The sequence below is a fragment of the Rutidosis leptorrhynchoides genome, chromosome 4 (genome assembly GCF_046630445.1).
Source record: "Rutidosis leptorrhynchoides isolate AG116_Rl617_1_P2 chromosome 4, CSIRO_AGI_Rlap_v1, whole genome shotgun sequence".
NCBI classification, from domain to species: Eukaryota; Viridiplantae; Streptophyta; class Magnoliopsida; order Asterales; family Asteraceae; genus Rutidosis; species Rutidosis leptorrhynchoides.
Genome location: NC_092336.1, coordinates 632,752,141 through 632,761,291, shown reverse-complemented (window position 1 = coordinate 632,761,291; position 9,151 = coordinate 632,752,141).

Here is a 9,151-nt window from a genome sequence, read left to right as displayed (position 1 = left end):
GTATAAAATTATTCTATAAGTTGTAGGTACCCGGTAACAAGCCTTAACGTTCATGTTTTACCCTCTGAAGTACATCAGATCAGGTGTGTTTAAAATAACCTCGAAGTACTAAAGCATCCCATAGTCAGGATGGGGTTTGTCAGGCCCAATAGATCTATCTTTAGGATTCGCGCCTGAAATATCCCGTTCTTATTGATTAAAAACGTTCCATATTAATTGATTTCGTTGCGAGGTTTTGACCTCTATATGAGACGTTTTTCAAAGACTGCATTCATTTTTAAAACAAACCATAACCTTTATTTCATAGATAAAGGTTTTAAAAAGCTTTACGTAGATTATCAAATAATGATAATCTAAAATATCCTGTTTACACACGACCATTACATAATGGTTTACAATACAAATATGTTACAACAAAATAAGTTTCTTGAATGCAGTTTTTACACAATATCATACAAGCATGGACTCCAAATCTCGTCCTTATTTAAGTATGCGATAGCGGAAGCTCTTAATAATCACCTGAGAATAAACATGCTTAAAACGTCAACAAAAATGTTGGTGAGTTATAGGTTTAACCTATATATATCAAATCATAATAATAGACCACAAGATTTCATATTTCAATACACATCCCATACATAGAGATAAAAATCATTCATATGGTGAACACCTGGTAACCGACATTAACAAGATGCATATATAAGAATATCCCCATCATTCCTGGACACCCTTCGGATATGATATAAATTTCGAAGTACTAAAGCATCCGGTACTTTGGATGGGGCTTGTTGGGCCCGATAGATCTATCTTTAGGATTCGCGTCAATTAGGGTGTCTGTTCCCTAATTCTTAGATTACCAGACTTAATAAAAAGGGGCATATTCGATTTCGATAATTCAACCATAGAATGTAGTTTCACGTACTTGTGTCTATTTTGTAAATCATTTATAAAACCTGCATGTATTCTCATCCCAAAAATATTAGATTTTAAAAGTGGGACTATAACTCACTTTCACAGATTTTTACTTCGTCGGGAAGTAAGACTTGGCCACTGGTTGATTCACGAACCTATAACAATATATACATATATATCAAAGTATGTTCAAAATATATTTACAACACTTTTAATATATTTTGATGTTTTAAGTTTATTAAGTCAGCTGTCCTCGTTAGTAACCTACAACTAGTTGTCCACAGTTAGATGTACAGAAATAAATCGATAAATATTATCTTGAATCAATCCACGACCCAGTGTATACGTATCTCAGTATTGATCACAACTCAAACTATATATATTTTGGAATCAACCTCAACCCTGTATAGCTAACTCCAACATTCACATATAGAGTGTCTATGGTTGTTCCGAAATATATATAGATGTGTTGACATGATAGGTCAAAACATTGTATACGTGTCTATGGTATCTCAAGATTACATAATATACAATACAAGTTGATTAAGTTATGGTTGGAATAGATTTGTTACCAATTTTCACGTAGCTAAAATGAGAAAAATTATCCAATCTTGTTTTACCCATAACTTCTTCATTTTAAATCCGTTTTGAGTGAATCAAATTGCTATGGTTTCATATTGAACTCTATTTTATGAATTATAAAAGAAAATTATAGGTTTATAGTCGGAAAAATAAGTTACAAGTCATTTTTGTAAAGGTAGTCATTTCAGTCGAAAGAACGACGTCTAGATGACCATTTTAGAAAACATACTTCCACTTTGAGTTTAACCATAATTTTTGGATATAGTTTCATGTTCATAATAAAAATCATTTTCTCAGAATAACAACTTTTAAATCAAGGTTTATCATAGTTTTTAATTAACTAACCCAAAACAGCCCGCGGTGTTACTACGACGACGTAAATCCGGTTTTACGGTGTTTTTCGTGTTTCCAGGTTTTAAATCATTAAGTTAGCATATCATATAGATATAGAACATGTGTTTAGTTGATTTTAAAAGTCAAGTTAGAAGGATTAACTTTTGTTTGCGAACAAGTTTAGAATTAACTAAACTATGTTCTAGTGATTACAAGTTTAAACCTTCGAATAAGATAGCTTTATATGTATGAATTGAATGATGTTATGAACATCATTACTACCTTAAGTTCCTTGGATAAACCTACTGGAAAATAAAAAAATGGATCTAGCTTCAATGGATCCTTGGATGGCTCGAAGTTCTTGAAGCAAAATCATGACACGAAAACAAGTTCAAGTAAGATCATCACTTGAAATAAGATTGTTATAGTTATAGAAATTGAACCAAAGTTTGAATATGATTATTACCTTGTATTAGAATGATAACCTACTGTAAGAAACAAAGATTTCTTGAGGTTGGATGATCACCTTACAAGATTGGAAGTGAGCTAGCAAACTTGAAAGTATTCTTGATTTTATGTAACTAGAACTTGTAAAATATATGAAGAACACTTAAAACTTGAAGATAGAACTTGAGAGAGATCAATTAGATGAAGAAAATTGAAGAATGAATGTGTTTGTAGGTGTTTTTGGTCGTTGGTGTATGGATTAGATATAAAGGATATGTAATTTTGTTTTCATGTAAATAAGTCATGAATGATTACTCATATTTTTGTAATTTTATGAGATATTTCATGCTAGTTGCCAAATGATGGTTCCCACATGTGTTAGGTGACTCACATGGGCTGATAAGAGCTGATCATTAGAGTGTATATACCAATAGTACATACATCTAAAAGCTGTGTATTGTACGAGTACGAATACGGGTGCATACGAGTAGAATTGTTGATGAAACTGAACGAGGATGTAATTGTAAGCATTTTTGTTAAGTAGAAGTATTTTGATAAGTGTCTTGAAGTCTTTCAAAAGTTTATGAATACATATTAAAACACTACATGTATATACATTTTAACTGAGTCGTTAAGTCATCGTTAGTCGTTACATGTAAATGTTGTTTTGAAACCTTTAGGTTAATGATCTTGTTGAATGTTGTTAACCCATTGTTTATTATAACAAATGAGATGTTAAATTGTTATATTATCATGATATTATGATATATAATATATCTCAGTATGATGTATATACAGTTAAATGTCGTTACAACGATAATCGTTACATATATGTCTCGTTTCGAAATCATTAAGTTAGTAGTCTTATTTTTACATATGTATTTCATTGTTAATACACTTAATAATATATTTACTTATCATTTAACATAATTAACCAAGTGTATCAATATCTTAATATGATTCATATGTACCTAGTAAGACGTTGTTATAACGATAATCGTTATATATATCGTTTTCGAGTTTCTTAAATTAATAGTCTCATTTTTATGTATATAACTCATTGTTAAAATACCTAATGAGATACATACTTATAATAAAAACATGTTAACTATATATATAACCATATAAATGTCATCGTATAGTTTTTACAAGTTTTAACGTTCGTGAATCACCGGTCAACTTGGGTGGTCATTTGTCTATATGACACATATTTCAATTAATCAAGTCTTAACAAGTTTGATTGCTTAACATGTTGGAAACATTTAATCATGTAAATATCAATCTCAATTAATATATATAAACATGGAAAAATTCTGGTCACTACAGTACCTACCTGTTAAATAAATTTCGTCCCGAAATTTTAAGCTGTTGAAGGTGTTGACGAATCTTCTGGAAATAGATGCGGGTATTTCTTCTTCATCTGATCTTCACGCTCCCAGGTGAACTCGGGTCCTCTACGAGCATTCCATCGAACCTTAACAATTGGTATCTTGTTTTGCTTAAGTCTTTTAACCTCACGATCCATTATTTCGACGGGTTCTTCGATGAATTGAAGTTTTTCGTTGATTTGGATTTCATCTAACGGAATAGTGAGATCTTCTTTAGCAAAACATTTCTTCAAATTCGAGACGTGGAAAGTGTTATGTACAGCAGCGAGTTGTTGAGGTAACTCAAGTCGGTAAGCTACTGGTCCGACACGATCAATAATCTTGAATGGTCCAATATACCTTGGATTTAATTTCCCTCGTTTACCAAATCGAACAACGCCTTTCCAAGGTGCAACTTTAAGCATGACCATCTCTCCAATTTCAAATTCTATATCTTTCCTTTTAATGTCAGCGTAGCTCTTTTGTCGACTTTGGGCGGTTTTCAACCGTTGTTGAATTTGAATGATCTTCTCGGTAGTTTCTTGTATAATCTCTGGACCCGTAATCTGTCTATCCCCCACTTCACTCCAACAAATCGGAGACCTGCACTTTCTACCATAAAGTGCTTCAAACGGCGCCATCTCAATACTTGAATAGTAGCTGTTGTTGTAGGAAAATTCTGCTAATGGTAGATGTCGATCCCAACTGTTTCCGAAATCAATAACACATGCTCGTAGCATGTCTTCAAGCGTTTGTATCGTCCTTTCGCTCTGCCCATCAGTTTGTGGATGATAGGCAGTACTCATGTCTAGACGAGTTTCTAATGCTTGCTGTAATGTCTTCCAGAATCTTGAAATAAATCTGCCATCCCTATCAGAGATAATAGAGATTGGTATTCCATGTCTGGAGATGACTTCCTTCAAATACAGTCGTGCTAACTTCTCCATCTTGTCATCTTCTCTTATTGGCAAGAAGTGTGCTGATTTGGTGAGACGATCAACTATTACCCAAATAGTATCAAAACCACTTGCAGTCCTTGGCAATTTAGTGATGAAATCCATGGTAATATTTTCCCATTTCCATTCCGGGATTTCGGGTTGTTGAAGTAGACCTGATGGTTTCTGATGCTCAGCTTTGACCTTAGAACACGTCAAACATTCTCCTACGTATTTAGCAACATCGGCTTTCATACCCGACCACCAAAAATGTTTCTTGAGATCCTTGTACATCTTCTCCGTTCCAGGATGTATTGAGTATCTGGTTTTATGAGCTTCTCTAAGTACCATTTCTCTCATATCTCCAAATTTTGGTACCCAAATCCTTTCAGCCCTATACCGGGTTCCGTCTTCCCGAATATTAAGATGTTTCTCCGATCCTTTGGGTATTTCATTCTTTAAATTTCCCTCTTTTAAAACTCCTTGTTGCGCCTCCTTTATTTGAGTAGTAAGGTTATTATGAATCATTATATTCATAGATTTTACTCGAATGGGTTCTCTGTCCTTCCTGCTCAAGGCATCGGCTACCACATTTGCCTTCCCCGGGTGGTAACGAATCTCAAAGTCGTAATCATTCAACAATTCAATCCACCTGCGCTGCCTCATATTCAGTTGTTTCTGATTAAATATGTGTTGAAGACTTTTGTGGTCGGTATATATAATACTTTTGACCCCATATAAGTAGTGCCTCCAAGTCTTTAATGCAAAAACAATCGCGCCTAATTCCAAATCATGCGTCGTATAATTTTGCTCGTGAATCTTCAATTCTCTAGACGCATAAGCAATCACCTTCGTCCGTTGCATTAATACACAACCGAGACCTTGCTTTGATGCGTCACAATAAATCACAAAATCATCATTCCCTTCAGGCAATGACAATATAGGTGCCGTAGTTAGCTTTTTCTTCAATAATTGAAACGCCTCCTCTTGTTCATCCTTCCATTCGAATTTCTTCCCTTTATGCGTTAATGCAGTCAAGGATTTTGCTATTTTGGAAAAATCTTGGATGAATCTTCTGTAGTAACCAGCCAATCCTAAAAATTGACGTATATACTTCGGAGTTTTTGGGGTTTCCCACTTTTCAACGGTTTCGATCTTTGCCGGGTCCACCTGGATACCTTCTTTGTTCACTATGTGACCGAGGAATTGAACTTCTTCCAACCAAAATGCACACTTTGAAAACTTAGCGTACAGTTTTTCTTTCCTCAATACTTCTAGCACTTTTCTCAAATGTTCTTCGTGCTCTTGATCATTCTTTGAGTAAATAAGTATGTCATCGATGAAAACAATGACAAACTTGTCAAGATATGGCCCACACACTCGGTTCATAAGGTCCATGAACACAGCTGGTGCGTTAGTCAATCCAAACGGCATAACCATAAACTCGTAATGACCATAACGCGTCCTAAAAGCAGTTTTTGGAATATCATCCTCCTTTACTCGAATTTGATGAGATCCAGAATGTAAATCGATCTTCGAATAAACCGACGAGCCTTGTAGTTGATCAAATAAGTCGTCAATTCTCGGCAGTGGATAACGGTTTTTGATGGTAAGTTTGTTCAACTCTCTGTAGTCAATACACAACCTAAATGTACCATCCTTCTTCTTGACAAACAAAACAGGAGCTCCCCACGGTGATGTGCTTGGTCGAATGAAACCACGCTCTAAAAGTTCTTGCAATTGGCTTTGCAGTTCTTTCATCTCGCTGGGTGCGAGTCTGTAAGGAGCACGAGCTATTGGTGCAGCTCCTGGTACAAGATCTATTTGAAATTCAACGGATCGATGTGGGGGTAATCCCGGTAATTCTTTCGGAAATACATCGGGAAATTCTTTTGCAATGGGAACATCATTGATGCTCTTTTCTTCAGTTTGTACTTTCTCGACATGTGCTAGAACAGCATAGCAACCTTTTCTTATTAGTTTTTGTGCCTTCAAATTACTAATAAGATGTAGCTTCGTGTTGCCCTTTTCTCCGTACACCATTAAGGGTTTTCCTTTTTCTCGTATAATGCGAATTGCATTTTTGTAACAAACGATCTCTGCTTTCACTTCTTTCAACCAGTCCATACCGATTATCACATCAAAACTCCCTAACTCTACTGGTATCAAATCAATATTAAATGTTTCGCTAACCAGTTTAATTTCTCGATTCCGACATATATTATCTGCTGAAATTAATTTACCATTTGCTAATTCGAGTAAAAATTTACTATCCAAAGGCGTCAATGGACAACTTAATTTAGCACAAAAATCTCTACTCATATAGCTTCTATCCGCACCCGAATCAAATAAAACGTAAGCAGATTTATTGTCAATAAGAAACGTACCCGTAACAAGCTCCGGGTCTTCCTGTGCCTCTGCCGCATTAATATTGAAAACTCTTCCGCGGCCTTGTCCATTCGTGTTCTCCTGGTTCGGGCAATTTCTAATAATGTGGCCCGGTTTTCCACATTTATAACAAACTACATTGGCATAACTTGCTCCGACACTACTTGCTCCGCCATTACTTGTTCCGACACCATTTGTTCCTTTCGTTCTATTAACCCCTGGTCCGTAGACCTCACACTTCGCCGCGCTATGACCATTTCTTTTACACTTGTTGCAAAATTTGGTGCAGAACCCCGAGTGATACTTTTCACACCTTTGGCATAGCTGCTTCTGATTGTTGTTGTTGTTGCGGTTATTATTGTTGTTGGGATGATTGTTGTAGTTGCTGCTGTTGTTGTTGTTGTTGTTGTTGGGCCGTTTGTTGTAGTTGCGATTGATGTTGCGATTGTTGGGATAATTGTTGCGATTATTGTTGTAATTGCTGTTGTTGTTGTATTGGTGATTCTTATCACCGTTTTCCTCCCATTTTCTTTTGACTTGCTTCACATTGGCCTCTTCAGCAGTCTGTTCTTTAATTCTTTCTTCAATCTGGTTCACTAGTTTGTGAGCCATTCTACATGCCTGTTGTATGGAGGCGGGCTCGTGTGAACTTATATCTTCTTGGATTCTTTCCGGTAATCCTTTCACAAACGCGTCGATCTTCTCTTCCTCATCTTCGAATGCTCCCGGACACAATAGGCACAATTCTGTGAATCTTCTTTCATACGTGGTAATATCTGGGTTCGTAACCCTCTAAGTTCTGTCTTGAGCTTATTGACCTCAGTTCTGGGACGGTACTTCTCGTTCATCAAGTGCTTGAATGCTGACCACGGTAGTGCGTACGCATCATCTTGTCCCACTTGCTCTAGATAGGTATTCCACCATGTTAACGCAGAACCTGTGAAGGTATGCGTAGCGTACTTCACTTTGTCCTCTTCAGTACACTTACTTATGGCAAACACCAATTCGACCTTCTCGGTCCACCGTTTCAATCCGATCGGTCCTTCGGTTCCATCAAATTCCAAAGGTTTGCAGGCAGTGAATTCTTTGTAGGTGCATCCTACACGATTTCCTGTACTGCCAGATCCAAGGTTATTGTTGGTATGTAGCACAGCCTGTACTGCGGCTATGTTTGAAGCTAGAAAAGTACGGAATTTCTCTTCATTCATATTCACGGTGTGTCGAGTAGTCGGTGCCATTTCCTTCAAAATAGTCAAATGGAACAAGTTAATCATACAGAATATTAAGAGTAGTTAATAGTATTTCGTAGCATAATATGAACTCATTTATAAAAGCTTTTTCTTCATATTAGCGTTTTATAAGTTTAAATTCGGGTAGTACCTACCCGTTAAGTTCATACTTAGTAGCTAATATACAATTCAAATACTACAATTCTATATGAAAAACTGATTATAATAATATTTCGCGTTCAAACTTTTATATAATATTTTACAAACTTACAATACCGCTTATTTTACATAAAGCATGAAATATAGCACACAATAACTTTGATACAAGATAGTTGTGAAGATAATTCTAGCTAGTACACAATTCGTTCAGCAAAGGCAATAAAGACACGTAATTCATACGTCCAGAAACAAGTCATGCATTCTGGTTTTACTAGGACTACTTCCCATCCTTGGTCTTGTGGAACATAACCGTTATGGCCGTTGATAAGACAGCGTGTTGTAACGTCGTCAAAGGGACGAGGGTTACGTAATGTCCAACAGTCCCGTAACAATCTAAAAACCTCATTTCTTACCCCAATTACAGACTCCGTCACTTGTGGAAACGTTTTGTTTAATAGTTGTAGCCCGATGTTCTTGTTCTCACTTTGGTGAGAAGCGAACATTACTAATCCGTAAGCATAACATGCTTCTTTATGTTGCATGTTAGCCGCTTTTTCTAAATCACGAAGTCCAATATTCGGATATATTGAGTCAAAATAATTTCTTAACCCGTTGCGTAAAATAGCATTTGGGTTCCCCGCAATATATGCGTCAAAGTAAACACATCGTAACTTATGGGTTTTCCAATGTGATATCCCCCATCTTTCAAACGAAAGTCGCTTATAAACCAAGACATTCTTGGAACGTTCTTCGAATGTCTTACAAACTGATCTCGCCTTAAATAGTTGTGCCGAGGAAT